The sequence below is a fragment of the Dipteris shenzhenensis genome, chromosome 14, assembly GCF_047967505.1.
Source record: "Dipteris shenzhenensis isolate YYH24624 ecotype China chromosome 14, Dip_SZ_1.0, whole genome shotgun sequence".
In the NCBI taxonomy this organism is placed as follows: Eukaryota; Viridiplantae; Streptophyta; class Polypodiopsida; order Gleicheniales; family Dipteridaceae; genus Dipteris; species Dipteris shenzhenensis.
In genome coordinates, this window is record NC_141609.1 from 18,336,986 (window position 1) to 18,347,694 (window position 10,709).

General features: G+C 43.0%; 1 long non-coding RNA gene across 1 annotated transcript; it reads left to right on the plus strand.

Moving 5' to 3' along the window:
* The first annotated feature begins 539 nt into the window (after positions 1 to 539).
* On the plus strand, positions 540 to 1,628 carry LOC147894288 (uncharacterized). The gene is made up of 2 exons (XR_015542139.1): positions 540 to 764; positions 1,414 to 1,628. It is a non-coding gene; the product is annotated as an uncharacterized LOC147894288 (long non-coding RNA).
* The last annotated feature ends 9,081 nt before the right edge of the window (positions 1,629 to 10,709 follow it).

Consider the following 10,709-nt stretch of genomic DNA (forward strand, 5'->3'; position numbering starts at 1 on the left):
GCAGCGCAACGAGCGCGCCCCAATACATCGAAGGAGTCCAGCTCCGAAACAGGGGCTTTGATGGCCATATCAGCATCGCAAAATACATTCCAGAAGACCAGGACAAAGTGTGGATGCAAAAGTGGCGCCGAAGATGAACGTCGACCAATACTATGCATGCAACCAAGGGAAAACCACTGCCCATCACCGCCGTAGACTTGGATACCAAAACTTGCCGAGACAAATGCATATGGAATACGAGGGAAATTCGGAGTTCTTTCCAACGCCACGGCCGAAGAGTGCAGGTTCAGAGGAAGCCCCAACATCTCGGAGAATAGCGTAGAAATAGCGAAGCAACAGGAATGAGGGCGGAGAGAAAAGGGGAACGGCCAGCAGCATGCACAGAACATGTCCTTGGACACGTGTCAAACTCCTAACGACACGTGTGCACCTCCTGCAAAGAAACTTGCCACGTCAATTTCCTTTTTGAAAGGAAGTGGCCTTTACTAAAGCCTTCCAGGAGAGAAGCAGCAGCAGTAGCAGCAGTTCACGAGACAGGAGAACATGGGAGGACGCAACCGTAAATACTCTTACAAGGGCTCCGGCACCAACGACCAGGGCAACCACTACTGCTCGCGCGACTATGGAGCCTCTGCGCCTAACCAGAACGCCTACCACTACTCCAACCAGGACGGCTCCTACTACTACTCCAACCCCGACGGCTCCACTTACCACAACTCCGGCAACGGCTCCTCCCGTTACACCCCTCCCCCTGCCTCCTCCAGGTTAGCCCTCCTTCCTCTGTTTTGCCCCCCTCCTCTCTTTTCTGTGTCCGTTACGTGTTTTATCATCGGCGAAGACAAAGGAGGCCGCATCTGGTCAGAGGGAGAGAGAGATCATGTTCTGTCGGCTCACCTCTCATCTTTGTCTTCCCCGTGCATGACCCCTGCGCAGGCATGCTTGGCAGGCTTGCCCCTCCGCCGCTTCTCCTTTTCTCATTATTGAATGCGTCTCCACTTGTCGACGAGTTAGGAGCAGACATGTTTGTTGGGTTCACCCCCACTTTCTAAATGACCTCTGATGTGTCCATGGATGCCCACATCTTGATATGCATGTATTGCCCACATGCTGACTACCTGCGTCCTGACGTGCATGACTTGTACATTGCTGTGTCCATGTCTAGGGTATTAACGAATCAAGCTTCCTTACAAGCCAAGCTTGATGTGGCTTCCTCGGAGCCCCTGCTACTGCTTATGATTCCTGAAACTTGTTTTTGTAGGTTCAACCTCTATTTAAGTCTAATTTTGTAGGAGCAAAACAACACAGTATTACATTCATGCTAGTCCCAGATTTGTTGGCTTTTTTGGGGCTGAGTATTGGATGTGTCAGTGCCTAACCATGAGTTGGTTCTAACTAGGTTATGTGTGGTTGTAGCTGAAAAGGCGTACCCTCGGAGAATGACAATCAGCGTGCATCCAACCTTTTGAAGTTTTTGATACTCTGGTAGAATGTAACTTGACTTTGTAAGATTGGATATGTTCTAGTCTTATGAACGTATATATATTGCGACATATTGTATGAATCTAGTCAGTGATATATGATGCAACGCTTTATTGTTTACGCTTTTCAGTGAGACTATGTTTATCTTATCATCCTTAGTGCTTCAGTCTTCTATTCTGCATTTTTTCAGTTCTAGCTTAGCCATGCTGATCCATTCTTCACCATAGTAAGATGCTCTTTAGTTGTCTGATTTCATGTTTTAGTGCCAAGATATGAATTGTGCATTGAATACTTGGAGGCAGTCTATGTGCACCCATTTCGATTGCCCCTGTCATATGTCTACGCAATTCTGCCTTGTTTTTTAGGCATTCTTATATTAGTGGAATTTTAAGGTTGTCGTATAATACAACAAAACCAAAACTGTATTGATGTGAAAGTAGGGATGTTGATGATGGTTGGATCTATTGTAGTGCATAGAGCTTCATTTTTGTGAAGATTTTTGTTTACATATACTATAGTTCAAAGGTGTGGCTGGTTGCTGGCCCCAATGGTAGCAAGTTCTCTACTTGTGCAAAGGACAAGGCTTGGCATTGAGCACGAGGGAGAATATGCTTCACTTGAAGCCTTAAGGGGAATAGTTCTCGGAGATTCGTTGTGTTGTTAATTGATTTGTGTGAAGGGGGGGGGGGGGGGGTGGTTGCACTCCATATTTCTCTTTACTTTTTCACAGCGGAATTTGAGATTGCATGAGAGCAAAAGTATTTGTGGGGGAGGTCAGCCTGTATTTTGGCTGGTTCATCATATTGCATAGACCATTACTATCCATAAGGACAGTAGTGAAATAAGAAATTTAACCAAGAAGAGAAACAATATTCAAATAATAAAATAGAGAACAACATTGTGCAGACATTGGGTTAGAAATGGAAGTCTAGTATACATGTGTGGTAATGTTATCTCTAGATTGAGCTTTACATATATGAAAGCAAGTTCGTAAAAGGCAAATACCTCGCATAAAAAGTTGTCTCTGCATTAGCATCTGAATGTTAGTAGTGACACATGCCATTGCTTGTGCGGATGTTTGTTGATTGTAGTGATTTTCTTGTGTATATGATAGTTTTGTTTGGGTACATGCTAATGTTGAGAAGGATAAGGATGCAACTAAGGGCATTTTGATGGTGTGGCACTTCTAAGATGACCTTTGCACTTTGCTTACATTGTGTATGTCATAGTCTAGCTTCAATTTTTTGTCGTCGTGGAAAGTAATGAGAGCTCTTATGGGAATATGTTCTGTATTGCACCATCTATCCTTTGGTTTTCTCGATTTACAAGGATAGCCTTGTAGGTTGGGGAATTCTTTTGATGAGTTGTTTTAGAGTGAGTTAGTGAGCTTTTATTGACAAAAAAATGTTTCATTATATTCTAATATAAATACTCTACTAAGAAAAGGAATGTGAACATTTTAGCACTCCCCAACAGTCTCAATATAAACACTCTACTAAGGAAAGGAATGCAAACATTTTAGCATTCCCCCAAAAGTAACAAGGTGCTTCAATGCACATTCATATATATATATATATATATATAGAGGTGGCTTCATATACGATATTGGAGGCAAATTTTGCAAATTCCATGTTTGACGGAAAGGAATGCAAACATTTTAGCATTCCTTCAAAAGTAACAAGGTGCTTCAATGCACATTCATATATATATATATATATATAGAGAGAGAGAGAGAGAGAGGAGGCTTCATATATGATATTGGAGGCAAATTTTGCAAATTCCATGGTTGACGGAGCTAACTTGTGGAAAGTAAAGATCACTGAGAGATATAGACCTGTAAATTTGGACCAAAGCAAAGTTTATAAATATCCACTTATGCTAGCTTATATCACAGTACTATTTCATAGTATGAGTTACATCAATGTGAGTCACTTTGAACAATGATTCACATACAACAAAAGTGAGAGCGTAGATAATGTAATTCATTATGCCAATATAAACTCTCTCCTAACTAAGAAAAGCAATGTGAACATTTTAGTACTCCCCAAGAACTCTCTCAAGATGCTTCGATGAACATTCATTGGAAACATATGTAGAGGAGGCTTCATGTATAGCTCCTGGAGGCAAGGTTTGCAAGTACCATGGTTGATGAAACTAAATTACTAAAAGCGGATATTACATATTGAAGAACGGGGGATATAATCCTCATAAATCTGGACCAAAGCAAAGTTATAATATCCACATATCCTAGTTTTAGCCAGAATACTATTTCATAGTACGAGTTACATCAATGTGAGTCACTTTGAACAGCCATTGACATACAACAAAAGTGAAAGCATAGATCATGTAATTCAAAAAAGGAGGTACATGCCAAGTCAAAATAGGGCCAAAACAAAATACATAGCTCTCCACTTGTCATGGCCTGTACTAGAAAACTATGTCAAGAAGTCCGAATTGCATCAAATGAGGGTGAACGAATTGCATCAAACGATGTCACCTTGAACAATGAATAACACAACCTAGGCAATGTCAAAAGTTGAAACACCTCCAATGATGTTAATCGTGGTTGGTGTATGGTCCCTATTTTGCCCTAAGACATGAACGATGTTAAAAGCCTGAACACCTCCAATGATGTTAATCGTGGTGTGTGTTTGTTCCATATGATGACCTAAGACATGAATGATGTTAAAAGTTGGAACACTTCCAATGATGTTAATCATGGTTGGTGTCTGGTCATGTAGTCCATATTCTGCCCTAAGGCATGAATGTAATAAAGTACATGTGCTTGCATAGAAAAAATGTGCCATGTGTGTCATGATTATAAAAGTCCTCAGAGGTGCAAGATGGTTCATTGCATATACATACGATATATGTATTGCTAGTAATGACAAAATCAAAGCTTGTAACAAAGAATTCCTCATCCTCATCCACATGCCACACTAATCTTGTGTTTATTGCAACTCTCATGCACAAGGAGCAAGCCATACGATCAGAGCAAGCCTTAGGGATACTTGAGCATCGTTTCATTTTACGACGCGATGAATTAGGTGTACTGACAGGAGTATGGATGAATGGTATCCCAACATTGTTGTTATCAACTAAGATCTCTGAGTGCATGACGTTTGTTTGAATTTGAAAGCCTGATCTTGTAATTTTCGCAATTTTGTAGCTACCAAGCCAACTCCCATTTGGACAAGCCAAGTGGTTGGTACTCTTGGAAATTTAACAATCTTGTTGCTTAGAGTCCAAGCATGTAAAATATCATCTCCATAGAACCAAAAGAATTGCACCCTTTCTCCTTGGGTATGATTTATCCTTCCCTTAAAACATGGGGCTACATTCTCACTCAAATTATTCTCATTGATAATCCTTACCAGATAGCCAAGCTTGACAAGGAACTTTACTTCCATGCTCACAACGGCGAATGGCCCAAAAGACATCATGGATTTCTTGCTCTTCCATAGTGAGATCTCCTTCACACCCTTCAATCTCCCTTTGAGATCTATAGGTACATGGCTGCCTATCTTGCAAGTCATCATATTCATCGCAAGCACTTCTCCAATCCTCTTCTTTCATCGAACACTTTCAACGTCTCCTAGAAGATCTCTTGGATCAATATCAATAACTGTAATATTGATGGGAAAGTTAGCAACATTAACAGCCTGTTGTGGGTTAATATTGCTAACCAACTCCCATGCTTGGACTCAAACAAGTTGGACAATGGAGTATATTGGTTGCAGTTCCTAAGTCCATCACTTGACAAGGTATCTCGTTAGAATGCAATTCCCAAATTTTCATGTTGAAGGAAAAAAATGAAGAAATAATTCAACTTAATGACACTGCATAATCAAGGCACCCCAATGGGCTATTCTATCCTCTCACCATGACATCCACTGGTCAAGGAATAGAATGTCACTTGTATCAACATGGGCATTCCTCCTCCAGATTCTCACAACACATAGCATTCATGGGTTGCATCCTTTATCTTTGCATCTCTGAATGCTTTGTAGAGGTGAAGATGTGTATCTTGAAGCCTATGGTAGATATAATTTTTTGTGACTCTTTTCAAGCGTTGCTCCCAATGAAAAATACATGAACACTCTTAACCTCCATCACATTTTTAGGCCCCCCATGGGAAGCTCTCACTGCAAACATGTTCAAAAGAAAATAAGAATTTGGTTCCATATGGATAAAGCTCATATGAAGGAGGTAATGGGGATGAAAGGTCCAACCTTGGATCATGTACATGAGCTACCATAGTGGTCCAACCACGAACTCTACAAACATGGTCAAAGTGCACTCAAGTTTTCTCAAGATGACCTTGATGATGCATGAGATTGACTATATCCACCCTAGAGCCTCTACCCTTTGTCTTGACATTTTCATAAGATAACAAGGTTTCGAATCATCTATTGCTTGTCTTGGGAACATGAAACTTTGTAGGAAATCATATCTCAAGTGCTCTCTTAAATACACATGGAACTAAGGGAATCTCTCTTAGGGTGTAGAGAATTGAGTGCTTCATGTATTCATCTTTGGAACTTGAAAGCAATGTCTTGAATCCATGTCGAATTTACAACAAAACTTGCGAACAATAAGAATTTCAAAATCATGTTGTTTGGTTTGTGCTTGCTTGCAATTGGCAAAGAATGTCCTTATGATGTTCATCAACCTTGATTACATATCTTCCAATAATTGATCTTGGTGTGCACGTCAATATTTTCTCATGTAAACTGTTCTCACGAATGTCATCCTTAGAGCACTCAACCAAAGTTGGGGTTTCAATCTTGATATCAACATTTGCTAGCATCACAATTTTGATCAATGTTCTATAAGAGGCATTGAGGTTTCCCCCATAATCACTAGGGAGAACTAGAGGAACTCTTTGCTCCTTGTAATCATCTAGGAAAGATAAAAAATACCATGTGTTTCGTTCAAATGATGACAAAGTCTATCCTCAGTAATCTTGCAATGGATGCCAACTATTTTCACTTGTACTCTCTTGTCACTACCTGCGCAGAAGGTCATGTACATAGTAGTGAGGAACACTTGTATGATGACAATGGGGTGTGAAATGGGAAGGAAACAGACATAAAACAAAGAGAGGTGTAGGTTTAGGTTTAGGCATAGGCTTATGCCACAGTGTGCCAAATTCAAGCCAAGGTTTGACCCTAAGATGTGAACCCTAAGTTTATTAGGCCTCTTATAATGTTGTAGGGTTGCCATTTCCATCTCCCTCCTCCGGGAATCCCTCATCCAAAACATTACGTGTAGCTAGAATCTCTCGTCCAAAACACATTGCTTGTGCCTCGAATCCCTCAGTTATGACAATAATCAATTTCTTCTTTTGGCCCTCCCTTCAAAACGTGACTTGTATCAAAGGCCAAAAGTTTGACTCTAGTCTTCATTGTCATTTGCACAAGTTTGAATACAAGCTCCCTCTTTTCTTCCAAGAGAGTGTTTTGGGTGTTCTCTTGTTTCCATTTTAGTGGCTTTGTGGTTGTCACTCTATCCCCCTTCACTCCCTTCTCCTTCTTCCCTTCCTCTTCCTCCCTTCTCCCTCCTCCTCCTTCTCCCCCTCCCCTCTTCACCTTCCCTCTCTCTCACATGAAACCACATTGCAACAATCCGGAGGCCGCTTCAGTGACACTTGTGGACAACTCGTGCTATGCATTGCTCCCACAAGGAGTAGTAGGGAGTGGAAGCTCCGTTGGCATATCTTCAACTACCCCATGACACGTGAGTCATTGTTGAGACCACACCACATTTTTGGTGCCACTGCCAGGGATAAAAGGTATGCTTTTGCATTTGCACTTTTCTTCCTTCAATATCTACCCATTGCACAAGTTCTCAAGCTTAACTCAGAGCTTGTTAGTGGAGTTGTAGGAGAGAAGAGAGGTGGAAAGAGAGAGAGAGAGAGAGAGAGAGAGAGAGAGAGAGAGACAGAGAGAGAGAGAGAGGACGGAAATCTATTTTTTCATGTAGGAATGCCATTGTTGAGCTTGGGCAGCCTGTTTTGCTTGCTTTTTGGTGTTCCCCTTGTTCCAACACCTCCTTGTTCTGGGCGGGGGTAGTTGGAATGTACAACCTGTGCATGTTGCCTAGAATATTTGTACTTTTGGGAGGGCTTGGGGTATCAAACTCCCTGAGTTTGAGCTATACTCCTTCCATGTGCACATTGCTTGTAATCTTTGACCTTGGTATATTTGGGTATCAAACTCCCTTGAGCTTTTCTTGTTGAAGTAGATCATTCGGCTTGGTCACCTTTACTCATTGATTACCCTGCATTTGGTGGTTGTACTTGTGGATGCTAACAAGCTCAAAAGGAAGGGTAAAGGATCTTTGTTGCCCAGCCCCAAGATTCCTCCATATCCCCTAACCCGCGGTCCAAGAAGGCCATTCGAGTAGGTGACGACTTTGACTAGGTGCTCATCCAAGATGATTCTGATGAGGAGACAACTCCTCTTGCCACCTCCTCTTCTTTCGAACAATCTTCCACCCAGGGAGACCCTTGTCTGGCTTATTTTCGGGAACGTAGTTGCATATGGTTTCTAGTAATATGTGGCGAATGTTTGTTAGTGCATACCTTCAGGTACGATTCATGCGATTCATGGGAGCTCTGCAAAAGTTGTTTCATTGGGACCCCGTAATCAAAGGTTGTGTTATTGGGACCTCCAATGCATGAAAGATGTTTTATTTCAGAAAGTAGATAGTAGTTGGTGTTTCATAGTCAGCCAAGTTGCGGTTGCTTCTACCCACGCCCTCTTTTTGGCTTTCATGATATGGGTTTTGCTATCATAGTGTCACAGCTTTTGCTCATTGTGAGTCATTCTTGCACTGAAGGGAGTTTAGTCTTATGCATCTTCTCATAGGAATTATGATATCGTAGATTAAATACTCTTTCACTCCAATAGTTTGGGAGATCTTCCACTCTATAATGAGCGCAGGTCATCTTTTCAATGTTATAACTCCCATTTTTTGGTCTTTGTAAAAGCAATGGACTTCCTATATTCTCTTACGTTACATGTTGTGCTGCAATGTTACTAAGATTTTGCAATTACTGGTCTTCTTGTGTCGGAAATCTTATGGAATATATTGAAGTAAACTATTACTATTATGACATTTTCATGGGGGATGTTTTTTGGTGACCATGCCCGAAAATGGCAAGCACACACTCTCTCTTCTCTCTTCTCTCTTTGAATGTCTATTTCCCTCTCTCTATTCGTGCACATACTCTCTCTTCTTCTCCACTCCCCTATATCCCCTCTTCCCCCTTTCACAACCCCCCTGGTGCTCCTTCCCCTCTCTCTCTCTCTCTCTCTCTCTCTCTCTCTCTCTCTCTCTCTCTCTCTCTCTCTCTCTCTCTCTCCCCCCCCCTCTGCCCCCCCTTTTCTGCATGCCCCCTCCCCCGCTCTCTCTCTCTCTCTCTCTCTCTCTCTCATAATTCAAAGAAAAGGGTGTAAGAAATCTCTTGAATTTTGGTCAACATGGTATCATAGTAGGTGTTTCCCACAGGACCGTGGCAAATTTTTGTGCGGCCATCGCATGAGCGACACGTGGCCACTACGTGACTATGGACATGTTATCATGATCCACACAATGACTTTGAAATATGACTTGATTTGTGTGTATCAGCAATGGCGGTAGCTCTTGATGACTCCCTAACACGTGCGTCTCCCTCCTGTGCAGCGAGTCATTTTCCCACCGACTGGTGTCATACTATATCCCTATGCCCATGGGGATTGTTCATCCTTCGGATCGCATCGACCACATGGCACCTATTTCCCCATAGATTATCACCATACATCCATCACACCGCACAGTGCTATTTCCTTATTCCGTCGAACATTGCGAAAAGGTTACGCCACCGCCCGTCGCTAAAACTGTATTACACCGCGGTTACTATACCCGTAGTTCACCGAGCGATGCTATTATGTTACCCTACCATCCAGTGCAGTGGTACTACCCCACCAACCGGTTATATACTTCTGGGGTCGCTAAGGAATTAACAAAAAATTTCAAGAACCTCAGTTTAGCTTAGGTGGTCCCAGCCAGAGGCACCCCACATGCACCTGAGGTCTGGAAGGATATTACCAAAGGGTCATGTTAATACATCGTACCGCCCATCGCTGTGTGAAATATGATCATCTGATGTTGTCTGCGTACTATGTCGTTGTCACTATACTATCCCGCCGAGTCATTTTCAATTGTATTACACCGCTGTTACTATACCCGTAGTTCACCGAGCGATGCTATTATGTTACCCTACCATCCAGTGCAGTGGTACTACCCCACCAACTGGTGCTATACTTCTGGGGTCGCTAAGGAATTAACAAAAAATTCCAAGAACCTCAGTTTAGCTTAGGTGGTCCCAGCCAGAGGCACCCCACATGCACCTGAGGTCTGGAAGGATATTACCAAAGGGTCTCGTGCCAGAGGAAAGCAATTCGAGCTATGCTTAGCCCACCCTCCGTCCTAGCTGGGGGTCTGGTAGCTCGATTCCTAGCCTCCACTCGTTCGTAGGACCCCGTCTAAAAACTCAATCTAGTTCGAACGACACAGAGACTCTTGAAGGAGTGATGCCAGACCCCATGAGTTTAAGGGCATCGGAAGCCCCCCTTCATGAGTCTAGCCTCTCGTGACTCTCTTGCACCTTTGGTTGCATCTAGGCTTAGAGGTACATTCTCTAATATGTTCGGTCGCTTGGGAAGAATAGAGTCAGTAGACATGGAGAACCCCTTTGCCGACATGTCCACAGGAAGGAAAGGCCAGCAACATATAGTTCTCCAGCCACAAACTGGGCCTGACACTACTTTCGCCAATCCAGGTTCCTCCTCTTATGCCAGACCCAAGTCAAGGGGATGTTAGGAACTTCCAAGGTGGAATGCCTTACGACCCTCTGATCACCCTAGCCCCACCATCCTTCGTCAATTTTGGGGCACCACAATTTCCACCCTACTGCCCGCAGCATGGGACCAATGCTACCATGCTGTAGGACCCCCCACCTCTGGGAGACCGTTCCTACCCATCTACATCGGTTGCGCCAATGAATGCAGGCATGGGTACTTCCGTCCCGAGGCCAACACCAACAACTACATGGACCCCACCACCTGGGCAAGGCCTAAGGCCACCAGCCCTTCAACTCGTCAAGCCCACAGCCACACCACCCCTGCTAGCTACTCAAACGGTGTTGACTAATGAGGCTATGCGTATTTTGGTAAATGCCCTAG